Source organism: Artemia franciscana, unplaced genomic scaffold, assembly GCF_032884065.1.
Source record: "Artemia franciscana unplaced genomic scaffold, ASM3288406v1 Scaffold_1887, whole genome shotgun sequence".
NCBI classification, from domain to species: domain Eukaryota; kingdom Metazoa; phylum Arthropoda; class Branchiopoda; order Anostraca; family Artemiidae; genus Artemia; species Artemia franciscana.
Window position 1 is genome coordinate 52,151 of NW_027062999.1, and position 27,138 is coordinate 79,288.

The window sequence follows — 27,138 nt, forward strand, 5'->3', positions numbered from 1 at the left end:
AGGAATATCTCCCGAGCTTGTAGGACTACCCATTCCGTACGAAGTGTCCGAAAAAAAAGGTTCTTTCCAGCAATACCAGGGGTTCTCCTCTTATTTTATAGTTGTGATAAATATATTTGATCAGTGGGATCGATTAGAGTAATTTAATCAATATATTCTACTTTTCTTCACGACTGATAAAGGTTTCCGGACACAAAACCGAAATATTTGGAAATTTGCTAGTGTTTTTGATAAAAAAATTTCGGTGTTTACTTCTTTAATCAAAGCTTCTGCCTATTTCTGTTCATTTTAGGGTGCAGCCTACAATGAAAGGTTCAGCCCTTTTAGGGTGCAGCCACCGTGTAACGAAACATGTAATTTCTTTATAAGCTCTTCTATTTCACGGGTTGGCCCGGCACCCTACCCTCACGTCTCTCCTAAAACTTGTCGGCCATAACGCTAAATCACTCGGACTTTCATTTGTTCTAATGTTTTATCTTTGCATTCGAGTTTTTGAATCATCTGTTTTCAAATCTGATTATTTTTTGGCTTCCGTTCCATTTTCTAATATACAAAAAGTCAAATTGAAAACTTTATTTTTAATCTTAAAATGCCGGCAGTATATTTTATCATTACTTCTCTAAACTAAGTTTTTTCCTTGTTGTAAAATAACGTACTTAAGTTTAAGATAAAACGTGTTACCCAACTAGAAAATACTAGTAAAATTATTTCAAAAGCTACTGTGGTTTTTTATAGGTATATATTGATATTCGATTGCAACTTTCTTCATTTGTAAATCAGATTAGTAACTGGAAAACTATGAAGTTTGTGAGTGACCTTTGTTTAATTTTTCACTCTTTTAAGCTCTCTTAGGTTTGTTCAAGGTTATATCTAGTGAAATTTGATAGTATTAGCAACACGGAAACTATGATTGGATTTTCTACAATAATTATACATTCTTAAAGATACGATTTTTTTAATTTTTTTGGATTTAAGGCCAAAGGCTTGGATTATTAAAAACAAATTGATCTATGAAAGGCTAGGTTGAATTTTACTTCTTTTTTTCCCAGTAGAAAGATCATAGGGGCCCAAGTTTGATTCCTCTCACATTTCGCACTTTCTATTTAACGTTACCAAATAAAAAGACACTTGTTTTCATAACTATTTCTCAGAATAATTCAGAAGTGAACTCTCCTTATTAACTACTAATTACAAAAACTATAAATACACACAACCGCCCTGGGGAAGGCTCAAAGAGCCTGACGCTGGACGGCTGCAATCATCTGATTCTCAACCTAATTTAATAAGAAAAAACAAAAAAAAAATCATAAACTAAAAAAAGGAAACTAAACAAGGACAAAACGCTCTCACTCAATTACTCCTTAATACCAGAATATAAATAAATAAAGGCTAACAATAATTAAAAAAAAAGAAGAAAAAGAAAAAAATGAATTATCTCCCCACTTCCAATAAATGTTTTTTTAAATTTACTTTAAACAACCCAATATGTTCCGCCTCCTTAATGCCAGCTGGGATATCATTTCAAATAGCCGGAGCTAAATACCTAATTCCAAAACCTGCACGTGTGGTGTCTCGGTACTCAACAATAAAATCATCTGCCTCTCTTTTCTCATACCCATGGAGTGAACGATTTACTCGAAAAAAACTGGTAAAAACTGGAGGACATACATCATTGCAACATCGATACGCAAAAACAGCAGCTTGATAATCTCGAATCTGACCGATGTTAAGCACTCGTAATTTCTTAAGAAATGACGCGGTATCATTCACATTTTCTACATAATTACCAAGAAGACGTACTGTTTTATTTTGCAGGATCTGCACTCTTTTAAAATTTGCATAGAAATTACTAGACCAAAGGATACAACCATAAAAAATATAAGGCGCAACAATGGTTTGGTATAATAATAAAAGAACTTCACGCAAAATTCCCAAACCTCTAGCAACTTTAGCTGCAACAAGATCACTATGGTTCTTCCAAGATAGATTACAATCAAGCTGGAACCCCAAATAACGCACTTCATGCAGTTGTGACAGAGGCCTGCCGTTAAAAATATCTTTTTATCAACAATGGAGGCTTACCAACTCTCCTATAAATCATAAAATTAGTTTTATTAATGTTTACTGACAAAAGGCTCAAACTTGTAAATACAAAAAATGCCTTTAATATCCTATTAACTTTCAACAACAAATCATCGACAGATTGACTAGACATAGTTAAGGCTGTATCATCCGCAAAAGTTGTAATACAACACTCAGGTTTCCGACAATAATTCTATTTCTTTAAATGCATAGTAGACAATTATTCTAGGATCAATTTTGAAACAAAAGTCAAATAATTACACCCTTTCCCCTGTTTTCTTAAGCAGTCGGGTGTAAACTCATGGACAAATACGAGGTATAAATTTGAGGACTAACCAATTTTACTGATTAATTATCAGTAACTCTTCTGAAAAGTAGAATGTTGCAAAATGAAATGGTTCCAATAGTAAGTTCATTAACTGAGGCTTTTTGCAAGCTTTCATGAACATACAAAATATGAATTAGGCTTGAAAATATCTTTGACAAACCTGTACCTTTTGTTTGTTTTCTTACTCTGATTCAAGATAATCCAGTTTAGTTTTGCTATATTAGCCTTCTTAAGGAATAATTGTAAACTTTCATTCGGAAATAAAATGAAATCCATATTGTTCAACGCCCTTGATTTCGGCCCCCGGGCACCTAAACATTAGTGTGGCAAAGCTGCTTTTTATTCAAAAGGCACCTGTGGTAGTTGAGCTCAGTGGCTCAGTATAGGAGTTTAAAACAGATTTCCATTGATCCCTTTTCCTGGTGGTGATATTTGTGCCGGTTTCAATTTAAGGATGGTTTAAGTTAATCCCTGTCACAGATAATCCTGTTCAATCAAAGTCGGATCCAACATAAATTGCTAAAAAGCATTCCTTTTCTTGTAAGGAGAAGTCCATATGGCTTTTGAACTTTTTGAGCATGGAGCCTGGGTAAAAACGCTTGACTATCCCTTACATGAAAGTTTTTAGATGTGACTGAAATTACAAACTAAATAAATTGCACGATAAAAGCCACCCCCTTTTTTACTAATGTATTTAATGGCACCTGACAAATAAAAATATATATATATATATATATATATATATATATATATATATATATATATATATATATAGATTAAATTTTCTTTTAGTTTTTCACCTTTTTTCTTTTTAGTTTTTTATTGGTTTTTACCTTTTTTTAGCTTTTTTATTATTTTTTTCGTTTTTTCTTTTTACTTTATTTTTAGTTTTTATCTTTTTTTAGCTTTTTTATGTTTATTTTTAATTTTATTAGTTTTCTTTTTCTCTTCTATTTTTCAGTTTTTTCCTTTTTTTTTAGTTTTTTTTTTAGTTTTTTAAGTTTTTTCCTTTTTTAGTTTCTTTAGTTTTTTTAGTTTTTCGGCTGTTTTATTTTTTTATTAGTTTTTATTTTTTTTGTAGTTTTTGCCTTTTTTTAGTTTTTTCAGTTTTTTTTTTTTAGTTTTTAGTTTTTTACCTTTTTTAGCCTAACCAGGATTTGAACCTGGGACCTTCATTCTCCGTTCTGACACCCTCTCTCACCGAGTGACTACTCCAGCATGTTCATTTTGGTGTTTTAAATGGTATATTATTAACCAAATTAATGTGTTTTACAATATACTAAGCATCGTCATAACAAAAATGACGACAACTAATTTCATGACGTCAGCCGACACAGAAACATGACGTCACCTGATCCACGATCCACAGATCCACAGACAATTTATTTATATATATATATATATAGGCCATATATATATAGGCCAGTGTATTCTCCTGATGAGCCCTTATGTTGGATGTTGCCTCTGAATTATTTGTCTATATTATTTTTTCTATGGTTTGGTAAATGACGACTTATACTTATTGACGACATGACTGCCTGTCCATGGATTATTCTTTATGGTTGATTGTGTGTGGCTATGCTGTTTGACCTATGTGATTGTATGGATGAGTAGGGTTAAGGCCTCATTCAAGTGCTGGTCTATATTAATCACTAATTTAGGAAAACAGTCTTCCTTTTCTCCTTCTGTCTCCTTTTTTTTTTTTTTTTTTTTTTTTTTTTTTTTTTTTTTTTTTTTTTTTTTTTTTTTTTTTTTTTTGTGTTTGTGCTGTAGCATTGGTGATTTCTCTTTTCATGATATATATATATATATATATATATATATATATATATATATATATATATATATATATATATATATATATATATATATATATATATATATATATATATATATATATAAAAAAAGTTAAAGGATACGGCATTAGACTTTACAGTCCGTACCGGCGGTGCTGATCTCCGTTTCTTGGCCCTTCAGCCAGGAAGTGCAATGGGGGGTTGGGGGCCAGCCATCCTGTGCTTTCACACACCCTTCCTGTTTACCTTCCCCAGATTTCTCCAGGTAACTCTCGAAACTCTAAAAAACGGAATTTCGATACTAAGAGATATATCAAAAGAATCGAATTTTTATGCTGATTTTAAATATATAAATTTCATCAAATTTAGTCTTTGTCATCAAAAGTTAAGAGCCTGAGAAAATTTGCCTTATTTTGGAAAATAGGGGGTAACACCCCCTAAAAGTCATAGGATCTTAACGAAAATTACACCATCGCATTCAGCGTATCAGAGAACATTATAGAAAAAATTCCAAGGTCCAATCTACAAAAATGTGGAATTGCGTATTTTTGCCAGAAGACAAATCACGGCTGCGTGTTTATTTTTTTTCCCCAGGGGTCATCGTATGGACCGAGTGGTCCTAGAGTGTTGCAAGAGGGCTCATTCTAACGGAAATGAAAAGTTCTAGTGCCCTTTTTAAGTGACCAAAAAAATTGGAGGGCACCTAGGCCCCCTCCCACGCTCATTTTTTTACCAAAGTCAACAAATCAAAATTTTGAGATAGCCATTTTGTTCTGCATAGTCAAAAACCATAATAACTATGTCTTTGGGGATGACTTACCCCCCACAGTCCCTGGGGGAGGGGCTGAGAGTTACAAACTTTGACCAATGTTTACACACAGTAATGGTTACTGGGAAGTGTACCGACGTTATCAGGGGTATTTTTTTTGGTTTGGGTGTGGGGTTCAGGGGAGGGGGCTATATGGGAGGATCTTTCCTTGGAGGAGTATTTCATGGGGGAAGAGAAATTCAATGAAAAGGGCGCAGGACTTTCTAGCATTACTATGAAAAAAAACAATGAAAATATAAACATGAAAAAGTTTTTTCAATTGAATGTAAGGAGAAGCATTAAAACTTAAAACGAACAGCGATTATTACGCATATGAAGGGTTCTAAAAATACTTTAGCATAAAGAGCGATGTATTTAGGAGGAGATTAATCCTTCGCTTTTTAGGCTAACAATTTGTTAAATAATTTCAACTATTTATTCTACGGCCTTTCTGATTCAGGGGTCATTCTTAAAGAATTGGGATAAAACGTAACGTAAGTTACGTAAGTTATGTCCGTTTGTTCCGTAAGTTAATTCTTAAGTTACGGTTTTTTTACTAATTAAAACGTTCGTTAAAAAATAAAAGATCTAGTTGCCTTTTTGAGTAACCAAACATTGGAGGGCAACTAGACCTCCTTCCCCACCCCTTATTTCTCAAAATCGTCTGATCAAAACTAAGAGAAAGCCATTTAGCCAAAAAAAGAATTAATATGCAAATTTCATTTTAGTAATTTATGTACGGAGAGCCAAAATCAGACATGCATTAATTCAAAAACTTTCAGAAATTAAATAAAAAAAATAAGTTTTTTTAAATGAAAGTAAGTAGCGACGTTAAAACTTAAAACGAACAGAAATTACTCCGTATATGAAAGGGGCTTTTCCTCCTCGACACCCCGCTCCTTGCGCTAAAGTTTGATTCTTTCTCGCAACTCTACTTTTTAAAACAATAAAAAACTTTAGCGTAAGGAGCGGGGTAACTTTAGCGTAAGGAACTATATCTTTGAGGACGACTTAATCCCCCGAAGTCCCGTGGGAGGAGCCACAAGTTACAAACTTACACCTATGTTTACATGTAGTAATGGTTAATGGGAAGTGTAGAGACGTTTTCAGGGAGATTTTTTTGGTTTAGAGGGAGAGTTGAGGAGGGAGTTGCCTGGGATGATATTTCTATTGGGAAAATTCTTATGGGAGAAGAAAATTTCAATGAAAGGGGTGCAGGATTTTCTAGCATTATTTGAAAAAACAATGAACAAATAAATATGAAAACTTTTTTTTTCTACTGAAAGTAAGGAGCAGAATTAAAACTTAAAACAAACAAACTTTATTACACATATGAGGGGTTTATCTCCTCGTAATACCTCACTCTTTGCACTAAAGTGATTCAGAAGGAATTAGGACAAAATTTAAGCTTTTGCGTAAAGAGCGAGGTATCAACAAGGGATAAACCCACTGTTATAAGCAATAAAAACATACGAATATAGAAATTCATTACGTAAGTTAATTCGTAAGTTACCTATATTTTTTGTAAATGAAAACGTTCGTAGAAAATTAAAAGTTCTAGTTGCCTTTTTAAGTAATCAAAATATTGGAGGGCAAATAGGCTTCCTCCCTCGCTCTTTTTTCTTAGAATCTTCCAATTAATTGCAATTAATTGATATGCAAGTTTCGTATTAATTATTTATGTGTGGAGAACCAAGATCAAAACGTGCATTATTTCAAAAACGCCCAGAAATTAAATAAGAAAACAAGTTTTTTTTAATGAAAGTAAGGAGCAACATTAAAACTTAAAACAAACAGAAATTACTCCATATATGAAAGGGGCTTTTCCTCCTCAACGCCCTGTTTTTTACGCTAATGTTTCTTACTGTTTTAAAGAGTAGAGTTACGAAAAAGAGTCAAACTTTAGCGTAAAGAGTGAGGCTGTTACCAAAATATCTGTAACCAAAGTGTTGCTTTCGCAACACAATCAAAACAAGCTGTTGGCATATGGTTAAAACTATTAATACTACTATTAGGATACGCCGTTAGGATACTAGCCTCTTTTTTAACACATTTTTAAACTTTAAACTTGAAAGTACAAATTGTGTTCTAGTCTTGACAAGACATGGCAGTTGTCAGCCGTACTCACGTTAAATTTTGCCTTTTTTGAGTTAACTCAGTTTGTTAATGTAATTTCTGCACGTTTTGAGTTTCATTCATTTATTGCTGGTGATACGCGGTAGCTTTACGCTTTGAATGTTATTTGTCTTTATTTTTGCTCATTTTTGGTTTAGTGGAGCTCTTTGCTTTTCTTTGAAAATTTATTTTCTCTTAAAAGTTGTTTTTAATCAGTTCAGAGACATTATTTGGTGGTAGCCCGGAACAGAAAAGTTAGAATAGTAGCCAAACACCTTCTTATGGTAAAATCAACGAGAAAAAAAAAGGTTACTCTCATATGTTTAAAGTTTAACATATGTTAAATAAGTTTAACATGTTTAATATGTTTAACATATTTAAAATGTTAATTTTCATATGTTTCAAGTTTAACAAGGTCTTAAATACCATTTGCTATTCTTTGTAAGATGTTTTTGGTAGCCAATCGAATCATTCCTTCCCTATCAATATATAAGCATCTTCATCGTTTTGAAATTGGGTAGTTTATGTTTCATATAATGTACTAGCTGTTGGGGTGGCGCGAAGCGCCACCCCAACACCTAGTTGGTGGGGGCGCTTCGCGCCCCCCAAGCCCCCCCGCGCGCGTAAGTCGTTACGCGCCATATTAGTTACGCGCCATTGTAGTTGTGTCCCTATGTCCCACCTGTGAATATAGATATATATATATATATATATATATATATATATATATATATATATATATATATATATATATATATATATATATATATGTATATATATATATATATATATATATATGTTTTTAACTACGTAAAACTTGCGAATATACAACATTCTTTGCTGTCCCATTGTCTGTACATATAAATAGATTTTCAGGTTTACCGACTCTTGAACATGCAACATATAATGGTCCATGGGAAAACAATCCGTATTCAGATCTATACCTCATGATTCTAATGATTGCCCTTGAGCTTTGTTGATGGTGATTGCTAATCGACCATTCCCTGAGTCGCCATCGTCATTTATATATCCCCCTGTGCACCCCGGCGTCCCCTTTGTAGTTATGTCCCAGTGTCCCGGTCGTCATTTATATTCCCTGTGTCCCGGTCGTCATTTGTGTCCCGGTGTTCCAGTCTGTGATTTCTCTTTGAGTGTCCCAGGCGTCATTTATATTCCTTGTGTCCCGGTGTCCCGGTCGTCATTTATATCCCCCTGTGCCCCCCGGCGTCCCCATTGTAGTTGTGTCCCTGTGTCCCGGTCGTCATTTATATTCCCTGTGTCCCGGTCGTCATTTGTATCCCGGTGTCCCGGTCTGTATATACATTCGTTTTTTAGTTTTGTTTTTCTCCTTTATTTTTTTCCTTTTTTCTTTTTTTTCTTTTTTAGTTTATTTAGATTTTTAGATTTTTTAGTTTTTTTATTAGTTTTTAGTTTTTTTGTAATTTTTACCATTTTTTTTAGTTTTTTTAGTTTTTTTTTTTTACTTATGTCCTGGTCGTCATTATATATATTTATTCATATTTTTTTAGTTTTCTTTTTCTCTTTTATTTTTCAGTTTTTTCCTTTTTTTTTAGTTTTTTTCTTTTTTAGTTTTAGTTTTTTTAGTTTTTTACCTTTTTTAGTTTTTTTTTAGTTTTTTTAGTTTTTTAGCTTTTTTATTTTTTTATTAGTTTTTATTTTTTTTGTAGTTTTTGCCTTTTTTTTATTTTTTTCAGTTTTTTTTAGTTATTAGATTTTTACCTTTTTTTAGTTTTTTTTTTAGTTTTTCAGCTTTTTTAGTTTTTTTTCTTTTTAGTTTTTTTTGTAGTTTTTACCTTTTTTAGTTTTTTTCTTCTTTTGTATTAGTGTGAAATAATTCAGACGTCATATGCGGACAAACATGACGTCACCTGATCCACAGATCCACACACAGACAACTTATTTTTATATATATAGATATATATTTAACTACGTAAAACTTGCGAATATACAACATTCTTCGCTGTCTATTCCCTGTGTCCCGGTCGTCATTTGTGTCCCGGTATCCCAGTCTGTAATTTCTCTTAGAGTGTCCTGGTCGTCATTTATATAGATATATAGATACAGTTTCATTTCAGTTTTTTTTTCTTTTATAGTTTTTTCTTTTCTTATTTTTTTCTTTTTTAGTTTTCTTTTTTAAGTTTCTTCTTTTTATTGATAATAAACCTCAAAATTTTGGGTATCTGTTTTAAGGTTTTCGAATTACCTTAATCTTTTGTCAAAATATATTGAAACATTTGTGGAATTCCCAGTTTTTTTAGTTTTTTCTTTTTTTTTAGCTGTTTAGGTTTTTTTTAGTTTTTTTTTCTTTTTAGTTTTTTACCTTTTTATTTTTTTTACATTTTTCCTTTTTAAGTTTTTTTCTTTTTTTAATTTTTTATTTAGTTTTTTTTTAGTTTTTTCTTTTTAGTTTTGTTTTTAGTTTTTTACCATTTTTGTTTTTTCGAATTACTTTAACCTATTGTCAAAATATTTCGAAATATTTATGCAATTTCCAGTTTTTACATTCTAGTTTGTTTTCTTTTATATATATAGAAGATATAATCTGGCGTAATGGACAGACAACTTATTTTTATATATATTGTCAAAATATATTGAAATATTTGTGCAATTCCCAGTTTGTTTAGTTTTTTCTTTTTTTTAGTTTTTTAGCTTTTTTAGTTTTTTTTAGTTTTTTATCTTTTTTATTTTTTTATGTTTTTTCTTTTTGGGTTTTTTCTTTTTTTTATTTTTTCAATTTTTAATTTTTTTTTTAGTTTTTTCTTTTTAGTTTTTTTTTAGTTTTTTACCATTTTTCTTTTTTCGAATTACTTTAATCTAGTTTTACCTTTTTTAGTTTTTTTTAGTTTTTTAGATGAAAATTTTTTTTAGCTTTTTCCTTTTTTTCTTTTTAGTTTTTTATTGGTTTTTACCTTTATTTTAGCTTATTTTTCAGTTTTTTCCTTTTTTTAGTTTTTTTTTATTTTTTATTTTTTTTTAGTTTTTTACCTTTTTTTAGTTTTTTTAGTTTTTTTAGTTTTTTAGCTTTTTTACTTTTTTTATTAGTTTTTAGTTTTTTTTGTAGTTTTTGCCTTTTTTTAGTTTTTTCAGTTTTTTTTTTTAGTTTTTTATTGGTTTTTACCTTTATTTTAGCTTATTTTTCAGTTTTTTCCTTTTTTTTAGTTTTTTTTTAGTTTTTAGTTTTTTTAGTTTTTTACCTTTTTTTCTTTTTTTAGTTTTTTTAGTTTTTTAGCTTTTTTATTAGTTTTTAGTTTTTTTGTAGTTTTTGAATTTTTTTAGTTTTTTTAGTTTTTTAGCTTTTTTATTTTTTTTATTAGTTTTTAGTTTTTTTTGTAGTTTTTGCCTTTTTTTAGTTTTTTCAGTTTTGACGTCACCTGATCCAGTTTTTTCAGGTGACGTCACCTGATCCATCCACAGATCCACAGACAACTTATTTTTATATATATAGATAGATAGATGAGTGAAAAGTATAAGCAGTGAAGGAAACGTACACTCTTGAGAGACGTAAGGCTCCATGACTTTTCTGAGGATGCTGAGGATGCTTTTATTTCCAAAGTCGATCTTTTCAAGCGTAATTAAATAAAATAAAAAGAGTTTTGTTAACTTAAAATAAGGAGCGACATTAAAGCTTACAACGAACTGAAATTAATCCTTATATGAAAGGGGTTGTCCCCTCCTCGACATCTCGCTCTTCACCCTAATGTTTAACTCTTTTTACAACTTTTTTTAAAATAAAAAACTTTCGCATAAAGAGCGAGGCGTTGAGCAGGGGACAACGTCTTTCATATACGGAATAATTTATGTTCGTTTTAAGTTTTAATGTTGCTCCTTACTTGCAGTTAAAAAAACTTGTTTTTGTATTTAATTTCTGAGCGTTTTTGAATTAATACATGTTTTGATTTTGGCATACTGCACATGAATAATTAAAACAAAATTTGCATATGATTTTTTTTTTTTTTTTGGTTGAATGGTTTTCTCATAGTTTTTATTGGACGATTTTGATGAAAAAAAGGGGGAGGAGGCCTAGTTGCCTTCCAATTTGTAGTTACTTAAATAGGTAATTAGAGCTTTTTATTTATTTACAAACGTTACTGTTAGTAATAAATATACGCAAATTACGAATTAACTTACTTAACGAACTTTTTTATTTGTATATTTTTATTACGTACATGAGGGGGTTTCTCCCTTCTCCCTTCACAAATTTAAGTTTAAGTCCATTGTTATCATATATTTCTATATTTTTTAAGGCAAAATTATTTTTCCTAAAATGTGCTCTTCTAGAAGCCAATAGATGGGTAGTACCTTTTTGAAACAAGAAGCCGTTATATATTTTGCGCATGAACAAAAAAAAATATTTTACCATTTAAATCTCTGAAATATACCTTTGGTAACCCTTGACCCCTTTCTCTATCTTGGTTAATTTCCCTATAGCACTAGGCCTCTATCATTTTTAATAGCCTTGCGTCGATGAACATGTGATTGTAAACGTTCTTGTAAATTTAAAAAATGTCGTTTCGGATCAAAATTACAGGCGTAAATTAAAAATCTATCAAGAATCAAGAGGGTTATATATTCATTTCTACGTCCCCGTCCCGCTCCAAAAATATCCTACATTTTTTCTGAAGGTACACAGAGAATACCTGGAGCACATGCTGATGCACTTGCATGTAGTACATATGCACATACATGTTTATGATTGTACATTTGTATGTGCATGCTACTGTGAACACCCTCTCCCAAAATCACCTATATTTTTCTGAAGGTACAAAGAGAATACCAAACAAAATTTACAAGCCAGAAAAAGATTTACATTTGTAGGATTCCTATTTACAAAAAAGTCTTAAACGCTACCAAAAAAGAAAGAGTTTTTAATGAAAATTACCCCGATTGAATTCAGCATATCAGAAAACACTATTGAAGAATTGTCCAATCCTGTCAATAATAATTTGAAAACACCACATTTTTTAGAGGGTAGATTACGGAAGAAAACTCAGGAAGGAAAACTGGAAGTTTTATCGTTATTTTAAACAGCTAAATAGATGGTGCCAATAGGATTTTTTTATAGAGTATTTAGGGATATAATTTATCAAATCTGATTTTTCACTAAAAACTGTGGCTACATTTTGTGCATCTTCTTGGGTGGCAGTTCCAAATTATTTTTCCATTTCTTCCAAACGTAGTATTTTTGATAGAGAGTTTCCTAACCTGATCAATTGTCTTTCTGCCCAAATCTTGGACTATTTTCTTTAATTCGTTCTCGGTAATCTTCTTATTAACATTACTTTGACTTTGGGGGGATTCGATGGGTTCGAGGATCACAGTATGTTTTCTTGGGCCTTTCTCCTTGCTGGCATAGGTGGGAGGGGAATGACCAGGAGCAGATGAGAAGGAAAAAGGAGCGGGCTTGATTTTAGAGCAATAATTTCTTGTTGTAAATTCAAGATCTCTCTAACTCTATCATTTTCTTTTCTGAGCAATGTGGAATTTTTTCCAGTAAACTGGAATAAATAGAATCTATCCTGCCGCATATTTGTGAGGCAGATACCACTACGCAAAGGTAATAGAAATTTTTGGTCGAGAGGAGGAAATCCTAGAGGGCTCATATAACTTAGTTCATATAGGATTCGTATTGATATCGTATTGCCTTAAAAAAAACTGATGAAATTTGTGACAGTCGCTCAACCTTTATTGGGAATTAATAAATCTTCTTAATTTTATCAGGATCATTTTTGATTCTATCTCATTGTTGACTGTTAGTACGGTGGCACTCATCCGAAAACTGGATATTTTTGTAATAAATACACATCATTATTAAAGAATCTAAAAACTGAAGAAAAGAGTTATTTAAATTTTGATTAGCATTGAGGAACGGACAGATTTAATTTCGCTCCCTACTTTCAGTTAAAAAACCGGTTTTTCCTTTTGTTTAAATCATTTAACAGACTGTTAAGTGAATATTTTGTTGCAGGTATTCGCAATTATTTCCGCATTGGTGTTTGTTTGGGCATTATTGGCTAAGCCATCACCTGAAGCTTTCGATTATTCCGAATATGCGGGGTTTAAATAAAGAAAAAACAAGAGGTAAACTGAGTTCCGAACAAGGACGCCGCATATCGAAAATATCCTTGGTATTTGTAGTGAATCATGTAGTGAAATAGACTGTGCCAATGTAATACACTTAGGTAATATAATTTTTGGGTCGAGTGGAGGAAATCCTAAGGGGTTCATATAAATTTACAACCCTTAAATATCAAAATAGGATTCGTCCTGATATTATAATGCCTTAAAAAAACTGATGAAATTTGAGTCAGTTTCTCAACCTTTATTGGGAATTAATAAATTTTCTCAATCTTATCAGGATCAGTTGTGATTCTATCTCATTGTTGACAGATAGTAAGGAGGCACTCATCCTAAAACTGGATATTTTTGTAATCACTTCTCAAATTTGAACAGCTACAGTTAATCTCTTAGGTATCAACCATCTTTTGGTACATTCTTGACATAAGTAGACACTGATGAAGAGCAAAGAATATGTCCAAGTCCATCATTTTTACAAAATTTTAATGATGGGATTTCTACATTTTTCTCTATGCGATAATGATCGGTTTAATGATCGGTTTCTTTTAATGATCGGTTTTCTACATTTTTCTCTATGCGATTTATCAGTATTCATGTTTTGTAATAACCCCACGCCAACGTATGATCAACTGCACATGATCTATAATAATTAATAATTTATTTGTTACCCGCTTTTTTTGACAAATTAAGCGGAGTAAAAACATTAAGGAAAGAAAAACAAAATAACACATACATATGACCCAAAGATATCTTTTGATTTTGTTTTTGGGTAACTTATTAGATTACAATTTAATCACTAGGCAAAATTGGAGTATTCAGTCAAAATATCAAATCAACAGCAGTAGCCGTAATGTTTAATAACATTTTTGCAACAGAGCTTTGGGGAAGGGGAAGGGGACATATATTTATATGGATTTTTTTTATATTTATATGAAATTTGGGTTTCATCTTCTATTGAATCAAAGCTACCATGGCTCTCCACCTTTCTATATCCTTATGCTTATAAATATTTTAACTTACTAATTTATCAAAACAATCTTTTCATGTTTCACTTTGTTACATTATTTTTGTTTAAATAAATGCACATCATTATTAAAGAATCTAAACACTGAAGAAAAGAGCTATTTAAATTTTATTAGCGTTGAGGAAAGGACAAATTTAATGTCGCTCCATACTTTCAGTTAAAAAACCAGTTTTTCCTTTTGTTTAAATCATTTAACAGACTGTTAAGTGAATATTTTGTTGCAGGTATTCGCAATTATTTCCGCATTGGTGTTTGTTTGGGCATTATTGGCTAAGCCATCACCTGAAGCTTTCGATTATTCCGAATATGCGGGGTTTAAATAAAGAAAAAACAAGAGGTAAACTGAGTTCCGAACAAGGACGCCGCATATCGAAAATATCCTTGGTATTTGTAGTGAATCATGTAGTGAAATAGACTGTGCCAATGTAATACACTTAGGTAATATAATTTTTGGGTCGAGTGGAGGAAATCCTAAGGGGTTCATATAAATTTACAACCCTTAAATATCAAAATAGGATTCGTCCTGATATTATAATGCCTTACAAAAACTGATGAAATTTGAGTCAGTTTCTCAACCTTTATTGGGAATTAATAAATTTTCTCAATCTTATCAGGATCAGTTGTGATTCTATCTCATTGTTGACAGATAGTAAGGAGGCACTCATCCTAAAACTGGATATTTTTGTAATCACTTCTCAAATTTGAACAGCTACAGTTAATCTCTTAGGTATCAACCATCTTTTGGTACATTCTTGACATAAGTAGACACTGATGAAGAGCAAAGAATATGTCCAAGTCCATCATTTTTACAAAATTTTAATGATGGGATTTCTACATTTTTCTCTATGCGATAATGATCGGTTTAATGATCGGTTTCTTTTAATGATCGGTTTTCTACATTTTTCTCTATGCGATTTATCAGTATTCATGTTTTGTAATAACCCCACGCCAACGTATGATCAACTGCACATGATCTATAATAATTAATAATTTATTTGTTACCCGCTTTTTTTGACAAATTAAGCGGAGTAAAAACATTAAGGAAAGAAAAACAAAATAACACATACATATGACCCAAAGATATCTTTTGATTTTGTTTTTGGGTAACTTATTAGATTACAATTTAATCACTAGGCAAAATTGGAGTATTCAGTCAAAATATCAAATCAACAGCAGTAGCCGTAATGTTTAATAACATTTTTGCAACAGAGCTTTGGGGAAGGGGAAGGGGACATATATTTATATGGATTTTTTTTATATTTATATGAAATTTGGGTTTCATCTTCTATTGAATCAAAGCTACCATGGCTCTCCACCTTTCTATATCCTTATGCTTATAAATATTTTAACTTACTAATTTATCAAAACAATCTTTTCATGTTTCACTTTGTTACATTATTTTTGTTTAAATAAATGCACATCATTATTAAAGAATCTAAACACTGAAGAAAAGAGCTATTTAAATTTTATTAGCGTTGAGGAAAGGACAAATTTAATGTCGCTCCATACTTTCAGTTAAAAAACCAGTTTTTCCTTTTGTTTAAATCATTTAACAGACTGTTAAGTGAATATTTTGTTGCAGGCATTCGCAATTATTTCCGCATTGGTGTTTGTTTGCGCAGTATTGGCTAAGCCACCACCTGAAGCTTTCGATTATTCCGAATGTGCTTGAATAAAGAAAAAACAAGAAGTAAACCGAGTTCCGAACAAGGACGCCGCATATCGAAAATATCCTCGGTATTTGTAGCGAATCTTTGTTAAAATTTTCAAACTCTACTTGCATAGATTATTTCATTAATTTCTGATGTGCTGTTTGGCTTATTCTATTCTTGTAATTTCAATAAAGGAACTTTTGGCTAGTATTTTGCGGTTGATCTAGCGCGATATGGTTTAGCAATGGACACTAGCTTCTAGATTCTTAAAATTATCTCTTTAGTATGTACCTTTATAAAAAACAAATACAACGTAGAGACAATAGGGAAAATTTTTCAAGACAGTGGAAATTATTTCTGTAGATATATCGGCCCTATGTCCAAGGGCCGTCTTCAGAATAATACAAGAATAAGAAAGAAACTATATATATATATATAAAAGAACTTACATCAAATTGTGAGGATTAAAACTGAATAATTAAAAACACTTTTTAAAACTTTTTTTAAAAATAGCCCTAGCATCCTTACTTCAACGAAGTTCAACCAGGACTGGCGAAAAGAATGAAATGAGAATATAAACTCATTCAAACTGAAGAGAATAAAATAATTAGATGCAATTTCTTAAAGCTAATCTTGCTTGTTTAGCAGCCTGTCTCAAAGGCCTTTTCATAGTTGGTTCAGTACTATTATAAATCGGTTTAGTAAAATATTTTGTTAGATCATTTTTAATTAAATTTGAGTATAAAGAATTTAGTGAGTATTCCCCCAAGTCCCTGTTCAAAGAAATATTATTATTTATTTTGAGATTAATTTCGATTGATTCTCGAACCACCTGTTTTATTCCCAAATCATTACTAATGAGTGAAGAGTTTTCAAAAAGTATCATGTGGGACGGATTATTAAATATATGCCAACCTAAAGCAAAATCAAAGGAGTTGTTGGAACTATTTGAAATTAAGGCCTTGTCTATGTCATTTTTATGCTGTTGTAACCGTTTGTCTAGATTTTGATGGGTCCTGCTGACATAGTATATTCCGCAATCACATGGTATTTGATAGACCCCTCTTTCGCAAGTAACTGGGGTCTTATCTTTACCCGAATTTAAGAAATTGATGATTTTAAAATTATTAGTAAAAACTACGTACAGATTATTTTTTGTGCAAATATTTTTTAATTTTGTTGTGATCTTTGGAATATACGGAAGATAGACAATATTTGAGGGCTTATCAGTAGCCTCACAGTGTGAAGTATCTTCTTCGATTTTACAAGAATGTCTTTTTATTCTTCGGTTAATTATTTTATTGACAAAAGGAATGGGGTATCCATTACCAAAAAGAATATCTCTGATAAAGTTTATTTCTGCATTTATATATGAATAGGAGCAAATATTCAGGGCACGATCAATGAGGGAAGTTACAACTGCTCTTTTAACTTGTGGGGGGTGATTTGATTCAAAGTGAAGATATCTATTGTTTTGTGTTGGCTTTCGATATACAGTAAAATCCAGTTCATCAGCATTGCGAATAATTAATACATCTAAAAACGGAAGTTTATTTTCAATTTCAACTTCTAGGGTGAACTGCACATTTCGGTCATAAGTGTTAAGATGATCTAAGAAGCCGCGAAGCTCAGCTTCCCCATAATTCCAAAGTGAAATTACGTCATCCATGTCACGACCCCAATAGACGTGTTTTAAGAAATAAGAATTCAATGCCCAATTCTCAAGATTCTCGACGTAAATATTTGCTAGTACCCCGGATAAAGGTGCTCCCATGGGTAACCCATTTTTTTGCTGATTAAAACAATCAATAAATTGAAAATACATAGAAAACTTATTAGAAATTTTAACAAGAGTCATTAAAACTTCACAATCAATTCCTGTCGCTGAAGTCTCGATCAAGTGGTAATTTTCTTCTATTTTATTCTTTAATAATTCCTCTGATATAGTTACATCTATATTTGTATACATTGAAACAATGTCGAAACTACTGACTATTGCGTTTTCTGAAATACTTGTGTTGCTAAGTTTTTTAACCAAATCTGCCGAGTTACGAATATAGGAATTTTGAGAACACAATAAGGGTTTGAAAGCTATACAAAGCCATTTTCCAATATTGGCAGCGGGGGCTTTAGTACAAGCTACGATAGGTCTTAAGGGAATACCCTGTTTATGTATTTTTGGTAAACCGTAGAGTTTAGGACAGAAACTACCACGGGGAAAAAATTTAATGTATAGTTGTGGGGTGATTTTACCATTTTGTTTTAGCTGCTTTAATTCATTTATAATATTATTAGTGAACTGATCAGTAGGATCATGAGTTATTGTTTGATATATAATTGTGTCATTTAAATGCGAAAGAATTTTGTTGTCATAGTCTGTCGTATTCATGACAACAAGTGAATTGCTTTTGTCTGCTTTAGTTATTATAATAGAAGGATCTTTTTGGAGATTAGATAGTATTTTTATATCATGCAAATTTTTCGGTGTGGAATTGGTAGGAGGCTTAAACTTTTTTTGGCTGTTATAGAGGATATTTATAAGACCAGATCTAACTTCATCCGGGTTAGAGACAGAAGGATAGTGTTTATGCAAAGCGGACTCTAGAGAGGAAACTATATCTGCCACAGGAACCTGTGTCGGTAGAAAAGAAAATTTTGGACCTTTTTCTAGTGTTTCGATTTCCTGGGGTTCCAATGTTTTAGAAGAGAGGTTAAGGATAGCAGGTCCAGGAGTGAATCTTTGAGAATAAATACGGTTTCTCATCGAAGATTCATTTCGTAAGCCTTCCAATTTTTTATAGAGGCGTTCCTTGGACAAGCAAAAATCGTGGCTAAACAAATTCCTTTCTAATCTAACAACTTGAGCAAAATCAACGGTGGACAGGTTTTCCAGCAAAAAAGTTTCCAACGGTTTTCTCTCTGAAGAAATAATATGTCGTTTCTGTTTTTTGTCCTTAATAATTTGGACTAGGGTTTTTAACTGTAGTGTATGGGCGAATTGCGCTTCTTTCCGGGTATTTAAATGTAATTTATATCTTAAAGACTTGAGAATAAGGTTTTCATTTCTACAGGATTCTAAAAAATTTTGTTGATTGATAATATTAGCATGTTTTTTACCTAGACTAATAAAATAAAAGATATCATAGGTCAACTGCTCCCCATAAGCTAGACGAAAATAGCGACGAAGACCACACTGCCTTTCCATAACAAACAAATACAACGTAGAGACAATAGGGAAAATTTCAAGACAGTGGAAAGTATTTCTGTAGATATTTCGGCCCTATGTCCAAGGGCCGTCTTCAGCACAATACAAGAATAAGAGAGAAACTATATATATATATAAAAGACCTTACATCAAATTTTGAGGATTAAAACTGAATAATTAAAAACACTTTTTAAAACTTTTTTTAAAAGTTTTAAAAAGTGTTTACTATCTATGGATTTACTATCTCGGCAATAAGCCAGTGGACATAAGTTTGTTTCACGAAAAATTGAATTTCAACTCATTTTATTTTCCACACCAAAGAAAATATGACACTGACTATACCGAACAATACACAATCATAAGTGAAAGAAAGATAGTTTATGTAAAAAAGTGGTGAAAACTCAAATCAGCTAAATAAAAAAACTAAAAACAATACAATGTGTGCCATAAACAATTAGAAACTAATTTTCCAAATTTGACAAAAGAATTTGGCAACATTAATAAAGATAAAAAAATCTGAAACCTCAGTGATTTCGAGAAAAACAAAATTTTAAAACACAGGTTTGAAGTTCCCCTTCAGCAATAAAGAACAATTTGAAATATTGAAATACTAATGTAATATTTTGATTTAGATTTTCGTACCCCAACAGTGAAGAAACTGATCTTTCACCCTTTTTTTATTTTTGTTTTAACAAAAACATCAATAGTTTGTTTTGAGTTACTATACCTAAGTATAAGCAATAAATTACAACAAGAGACAATAGGGTATTTTTTTAAGTCAATGGAAATTCATACTTTAAATGAACATTGAAGCCCTTTGTCCAAGGGCCGTCCTCAATACAACACGAACGAAAATGTAGAAGAGAATCTTGAATTAAAATACGAACTTCAAAACTATAAAGTTTAGATTTAAGCTCTTTAAAGTTTAAATTTCAAATAACTTTAGAAGTTTTATTAGATATTCTTTTAAAGTTCGGAATTTCACTGTCTTAAGAACAAAATTCCTTATCATTTCTGCTTGTAATTGGCTGTTGAGATGGAAAGGCAGTGCGGCCTTAGTCGCTGTTTAAATCCATTGCTAGGAGTATCTCAAGCGTTGTCAAAAGCCTGATTTTTAAAAATAAAGCTTAGATTCAAAATATTATAACGCTGTAAAATGGTCTTGATATTTTTTTTTCATAAATCTGAGTTTCATAAGCCAAATTTTATGAAAAATTTGCTTAATAGCTATTTGGACACTATTTTAGTTCCTGTTTTGAGCTACAATGCATAAGTATAAACAACAAATTACAAGTGGAAACAATAGAGAAGTTTTCTTTCAAGACTGGAATTCTAAACTTTAAAATAATATTTCGGTGTTATGTCCAGAGGCCGTCCTCAGCACAACAAACGAAAATATAAAAAAGAAACTGACGTTAATACAGGGCGATAAGGCTTCAATTTATTAACTATTTACTTTTTTCCCAGAGGCTCTTTATATGGAAGGGGTGGTCGTATAAAATTTGGAGGGGGCTAAGTTAAGTGTAAATTAAAATTTCTAGTGCCCCTTGTAAGAGTCAAAGGCGATTAGAGGGCAAGCACTTTCCTCCCCCGCCTTTATTCCCATAAGCTTTCAATAAAAATGTTGAGTTAGCATTATTGTTCAAAATACTACAAAATTCTTGTAAGTATGGCTCTGGGGTGGTGAATTCACCCTTACTTCTGAGGGCAAGGGCTGTAATCAATGCGAATTGAGAAATAATAACATAATAGGTTGTTTACTGGGAAAAATAGAGGCCAAATGAAGCGTAAATCAAAAATGCTATTAACCTCTGTAAGAGTCAAGGGTGATCAAGTGGTAACCATTACCCTCTCGCGTCTTTATTCCCAAATGCATTCAATGAAAATGTCGAGTTGGTCATATTGTGTAAAATAGTGCAAAGATCCAGTAACTATTCATCTGGGGTCGCCAGTTGACCAATAAACCCCTGCCAGGGGCTGTAAGCTGTGCAAGATGCCCATTATTAACATATAAAGGTGCTTTATAAGGCTAAGAGGTCATTTTGGAGTCTGGCTCTCCAAAAAGGCTCAGACTTTTAAATTGAAACTTTCAAGAATCGTAAGAGAGATGCCGAACATAATTTTTAAACATCCCCCTCAAGATGCTCTGAAATTTTAAACTTAATATTCTCAGGTATTTTTGATATATTGCAAATATGCCTTTCTGAAAAACTGGATCAACATAGTACCTTTTGATTTAGTTATATTTTATTTCCTGAGATTTTGTCTTAGTACATTCATTGTTTTCGAACACGCCCAGAATCAAGCATTTCCCCTTTTTCCTAACGAACATTTTTTTCCAAAAAATTAAAAAAGGTAAATTGTATAATTTACAATCCTAGCCCTGGGGAGGTTGAGTTACAAAACCGTTGCCTGTATTTAACAAAATCACTTTTTATAAATTTGAACGTTTTTGAGGGAAAGGGGCACGTAAAAAGAGCAAAGAAAGGGGGGAGGTTGTATCCTTCCGATCACTTTTGAACAGGGCCTCAAAAAACTCTTTCAGTTTCAACCTAATGTCATTAGCTTATCCCTGGATGTTGGTGATATACTCTTTTTACAACACCATGATATATATTTGATTATGTTCGGCATTCCTCTCCAAAGAAGATGGTGGTTATATAATCCCTGATAGTAGGGTTATTTGAGTTTTAGACTAGTTTGAAATAGTTGGCTATTTCAAAATTTTGATTAAACATTTTTGAGTGAGACAGCTAAAAAGGGTCCGAGAGGAGGCTGACAACTTTTCTAATATCTTTCACCCCACCCCTCCCCCTCAAGATGTCCTAGAATTTTCTACTTAATTAAGTCAGCCCTTCTTAAGATATTTCAGATCCATGTTTACGAAAACTAAATGTACATTTTGCCTTTTGATGTAGTTTAAGATATCCCTCCACATTCTCCAAATTTTCACCTTAATATCTTTGGTCTTTTTGGATGAACCCAGGCACAAAACATTCCTCATTTCTTAATGATAAAACCTGTATGTAAACGTTGAAAAAATCACATATTCTACAATCCTTTTCCCGGACCATAGGGGCATGGTATCCCTAGAGGCATAGCTATTACACCTTTTGACTAGTTTGAAAGGAATGACAATTACAAAATTTTGACCGTTATTGAGGAGAGAGGATGCATAGGAAGAGCAAGGACGGTGGGCAGGGGGCTAGTTTTTGCCAATCTTTTCGTCAACGTCCCCTCAATATACCCTAATAAGTTTCAACCGAATACTATCAGCCGTTCTTTAGATATTGTTGGTATTTCTTTTTCATAATCAGCAAGGACAAATTGTGTTTTAATACTTTGACCTCTCTCTCAACTTTTCTTTTAAGTTTCACCTTAATACATTATAATCATTTTTTTGGAGATTCAGAGCCAAACATGCCATCTCTTCTTAATATAAAACTTCATATGTCAGTAATGGGCAAATTGCATAAATGTTGAGAGAGCGTCAAAAGGCCAAAGGTATTAAGGTGAAAATTTGGAGAATGTTAAGGGATATCCTAAACTAAATCAAAAGGCACTATGTATATTTAGTGTGTCAAGAACGTGGATCTGCAATATCTTAAGAAGGGATGACTGAATTAAGTAGAAATTTCCAGGATATCTTGAGGGGGATGTTTTAAAGATATTAGAAAGGTTGCCAGCCCCCTCTGGGACCCTTTTTAGCTGTCCTCTCTCAAAAATGGGTTTATCAAAATTTTGAAATAGCCAACTAGTTCGAACTAGTCTAAAAGTCAAATAACTCTGCTATCAGACATGATATAACCACCCACATCTTTGGAGAGGAATGCCAAACATAATCAAATATATAGCATGCTGTTGTAGAGAGGGTATATCACCAACATCCAAGGGTAAGCGAAGGGCATTAAGTTGAAACTTAAACAGTATTTTGAGGGGGTGTTCAAAAGTGATCGGAGGGATACAAGCACACCTTTCCTTTGCTATTTTTCCATGTCCATTCCCATCAACAATGTTAAAATTTATAAAGAGTGATTTTGTTAAAGGCAAGCAAAGGTTTAGCAACTCAACATCCCATGGCGAGGATTGTGAATTATACAATTTACCTTTTTTTTCAAATTCGTTAAGAAAAGGGGAAATGTTTAAATCTGGGTGTGTTCGAAAACGTTTAATGTACTAGGGCAAAATTCCAGGAAATGATGAAGGCTATGTTTCTGTCAATCAAAAGGAAATATGTCGATCAAGTTTTCAAAAAGACGTATTAGCAATATATCGAAAACACCTGAGGATATTAAGTTTAAACTTTCAGGGCATGTTGAGAGGGATGATGAAAAATCACTGTAGGGTTACCAGTCCCCCTCCCATGAACTTTTTAGCTAAAATATCTCCAAAGATATCTGATTAGAATCGGGAATAGACATCTTGCTCAATATAGACGAAAAAATCAAATAACTCATCTTCCTGGGATGACAAAATTCACAAGAGCCCTTAGGAAAAGCGTCTTGCGTTATATAAATTGCCCATTGTTTATATAAGGTTGGTTACCGAGAAAGAGGGGCTTGTTAGATCCTGAGTCTGAAAAAGACTAAGGGTATTAGACCAGAAAAACTAGAAGGGTATAAAGAACATATAATGATAAAAAGCAATTAAAAAAGAGGGAGGGCAGCTACTCCCTCTTTAATTCCCCTTTTAGATGCTCCACTTTACACCGATATAAATCTCAAAATGCCATTTTATTCAGCGAATTAACAAGGTCTAGAAGCCATACAACCAGTGATGCTATGCCTCCTCAGCCCCAGGGGCAAGGTTTGTAAATTACCAATTCGTCCTAAAACAACAAGTTGTTTTAACTACAAGTAAGGAGCGACATTAAAACTTAAAACAAACAGAAATTATTCCGTATATGAAAGTGGTTATCCCTTTCTCAACGCCTTACTCTTTACCACATCATCCATGAATCTGCCCCAGAAACAAGGAGAGAGCCTACAACTGTGTATGGTGGATGTTTCAATAGATTCCATGAAGAGATTTTCCAATAAAGGGGAGAGAGATGCCCCCATAGCCCCTCTGTCTCCCCTTTTCGGCATATCTCTCCCCTTTGTTGGCAAATATCTTCATGGAATCTATTGAAACCTCCACCATACACAGTTTTAGGCTCTCTCCTTGTTTCTGGGGCAGATTCATGAATGATGTGGTCTGCATTTGGAAACACGGTTTAGAATCTTTAGACCTTTTCCGTATGCATTTAAACAGTTTTGACAAAAACGTAAAATTTATAGTAGAGCTTGAAGAAAGTGATAAACTACCTTTTCTTGATATCTTATTGATCAAAAGTGAGTTCCATTTACTTTTTTCAGTTTATAGAAAGCCTACCCACAGTGATAGGTATTTGAACTTTCACTCTTGCCGCCCTATCTCAGTGAAACGAGGGGTTGTGATTGCGCTGGTGGATAGAGCTTTCAGAATTTGTTCCCGGGAGTTTTTAGATTCTGAATCGTTATATTTGAGGGATGTTTTATTTTGTAATAGCTATCCGATTAAATTCATTGATAAAATAATAAGAAATAGATGCATTAAACACAACAGTAGGGTTGTGTTTAACACAACAACTCTACAACTAAGAAAGCCTCCCGAAACTTTTGTTTCGGCTCTAGCTCAACACACATTCTTTTATCCTGAACATTTTATACAATTTGATGAGGCTACAGCTATTTCTAATGATGTAGGTTTTTCTCAGTGGGCGAGGGAGGCTATAGAAACTAAAAAACATATATTTACTAATATTCCAATAAATAGAGACACAGATAATTTAAATATTGGTTCAATTTATGATATTCTTTTAAAAAATGAACCAATAGTCCATGGGGGAATTAAAATTTTACACAATCACCAGGGGACAAGATTACCCACTAGACCAAAAAGAGTTGCTTCTATGTTAGCTTACAAGAGGACTATTTCGCAACAGAATAATTAACTAAGTTTCAATTTTCATAAATTTTTCTTCACTTGCTCTTTGATTCTCATTGAATTAACTCGCATAGCTGCTTTTCCCTACGTGGATAAGTAGCGACAATTGTATTTATTATATTTGGTGGTGGTTTTTATTTGTTTTTAGATTAGTTTTCTTTTGATTTTCTATCTTGTGCTGAAGACGCCTTGTTTTATACAGGCGAAACATCCGCGTTGTTTTAATCTTTTAATTCTACTGGCCGTCGTCTCGTTTTAAGTTTTCTTTTTGCAGAGTTTTATCTCTTTTGATTGTTTATTGTCATGTCTGACCAGTTCGGCTTAAGAACTCTCACTCCTTAATAATACATCACTGCATCATTAAGCAAATCATTTACCTATGCAAAACATTAAAATCAACTCCAGAAACATTTTAGTGCATTTAAGAGCAGAGATTTTCCAAGGGTAATTTCCTGCAGGTTAATTCTGGCTCTCCTTTTTAAGGATCATGCTAGCCCCTTTTTCCCCTAAATGTATCGATCAAGATCTTGAGACACCCGTTTTGCTCAGAACAATCCAAACCTTAAATAATCATGCCTCTGGGGTTGCTAACCATCCTTCTCCAATCTCCGGGGTCAGTGCTGTATAATACACTTGTCGCCCACTGTGAAAGCATAAGGTTCTTATGTAGAGTGTGGTTGTATAAAGTTTTGAGGTTGCTAATTCGATTGGAAACTAAAGCTTAAGTACCCTTTTTAAGAGTTAAAATTAATTGGGGGCAATCACCCTTCCTCCTCACCCTTTTCCCCACAGGCATCCTATAAAATTTTTTAGATGGCTATTTTGTTCGAAATAGTCCAAAAGTCAAATAGCAAAACCTCCTGGATTGACAAACCTCGTTCCTCGGATCAAGGGCTTTAAGGTATGCAAGTTGCCCATTGCAGACATATAAGGTTTTATATTAAGAAGAAAGGGCGTGTTTGATTCTAGGTAGGTAGGTAAGTTTTATTTTATCACAATACAAACATAAATAAAAATGACAACTCAAATGAATTATTGCAGCAAAAAGAAAGTCCTAAGGACTTGTGCTCCAGTTTCATATTATGATTTATATCTTATAAATAAATATCTAAACATAACATCTCATGATTAACCACCTAGCCTATCTTAAATATATAAAACAATAACACTTACACATGAAGAAAATGCAACAAAATAATCCTATTAAATATTATTTACCGTTGTTCAGCCTCCACCCCAAACCAAGAAAATGCAAAAAAAAGACATCAAAAGCCTTCTGCCCTTCAAAATCTATTACTTAAATACATTGTTTTTAATTTATTTTTAAACCCATATAAAATGGCATGCTCCCTAATGCCAACCAGCAGACTATTCCAAACAGAAGGCCCAGACTACGAACCCCAAATGATGATCTGACTATTTTTCTTTGTTCATGGCTTAAAAACTGAGAATTTCTTGTATCCTAATTATGGTAATCCTGATTCATGGAAAAATAATCTTGAGTATACTCAGGGCATATATGTTTCATGCTCTGGAACACAAAAATTGATACCTGGTAGTCACGAATCTGACCAAAATTAATAACATTATACCTGGAAAAGCTAGCAATAGCTTTGGATTCAACCTGCTCTTTCATGTTCGAAATCAATCAAATGCCTTTATTTTGCAAAATATGCATCCTTTTATAATTAGAATAGAAATTCCTAGCCTAATGAACACGGCCTTAATCTAAATAAAGATGAACAAGGGAAAAAAAAATGATTTTTAAAATCTTGAATTGAAATGTTTTTTTTTTTACACGTCTCAAAATTCATAAACCCCTAGCCATTTTAGCACCAATAACACTACAATGGTTTTTCTAACTATTATTATTATCTAAACAAAACCCCAAATACCTAATTTCAAAAACTTGTTTAATGGATAATGTCCAACCTGCACCAAACAACTACCAATTACTGTTATCGCAGTGTCGTCCGCGAAAGAGGTCAGCGCTTCAACTCCAACATAGGAGTCCAACGAATTAACATAAATAAGATAAAGTAGAAGTCCCAGCACGGAACCATGA

At 32.4% G+C, this 27,138-nt stretch overlaps 1 long non-coding RNA gene across 1 annotated transcript; it reads left to right on the forward strand.

Annotated features, from left to right (window-relative positions):
- Positions 1–662: 662 nt before the first annotated feature.
- Positions 663–16,111, forward strand: LOC136042739 (uncharacterized). The gene is made up of 2 exons (XR_010621406.1): positions 663–807; positions 15,832–16,111. It is a non-coding gene; the product is annotated as an uncharacterized LOC136042739 (long non-coding RNA).
- Positions 16,112–27,138: the final 11,027 nt, after the last annotated feature.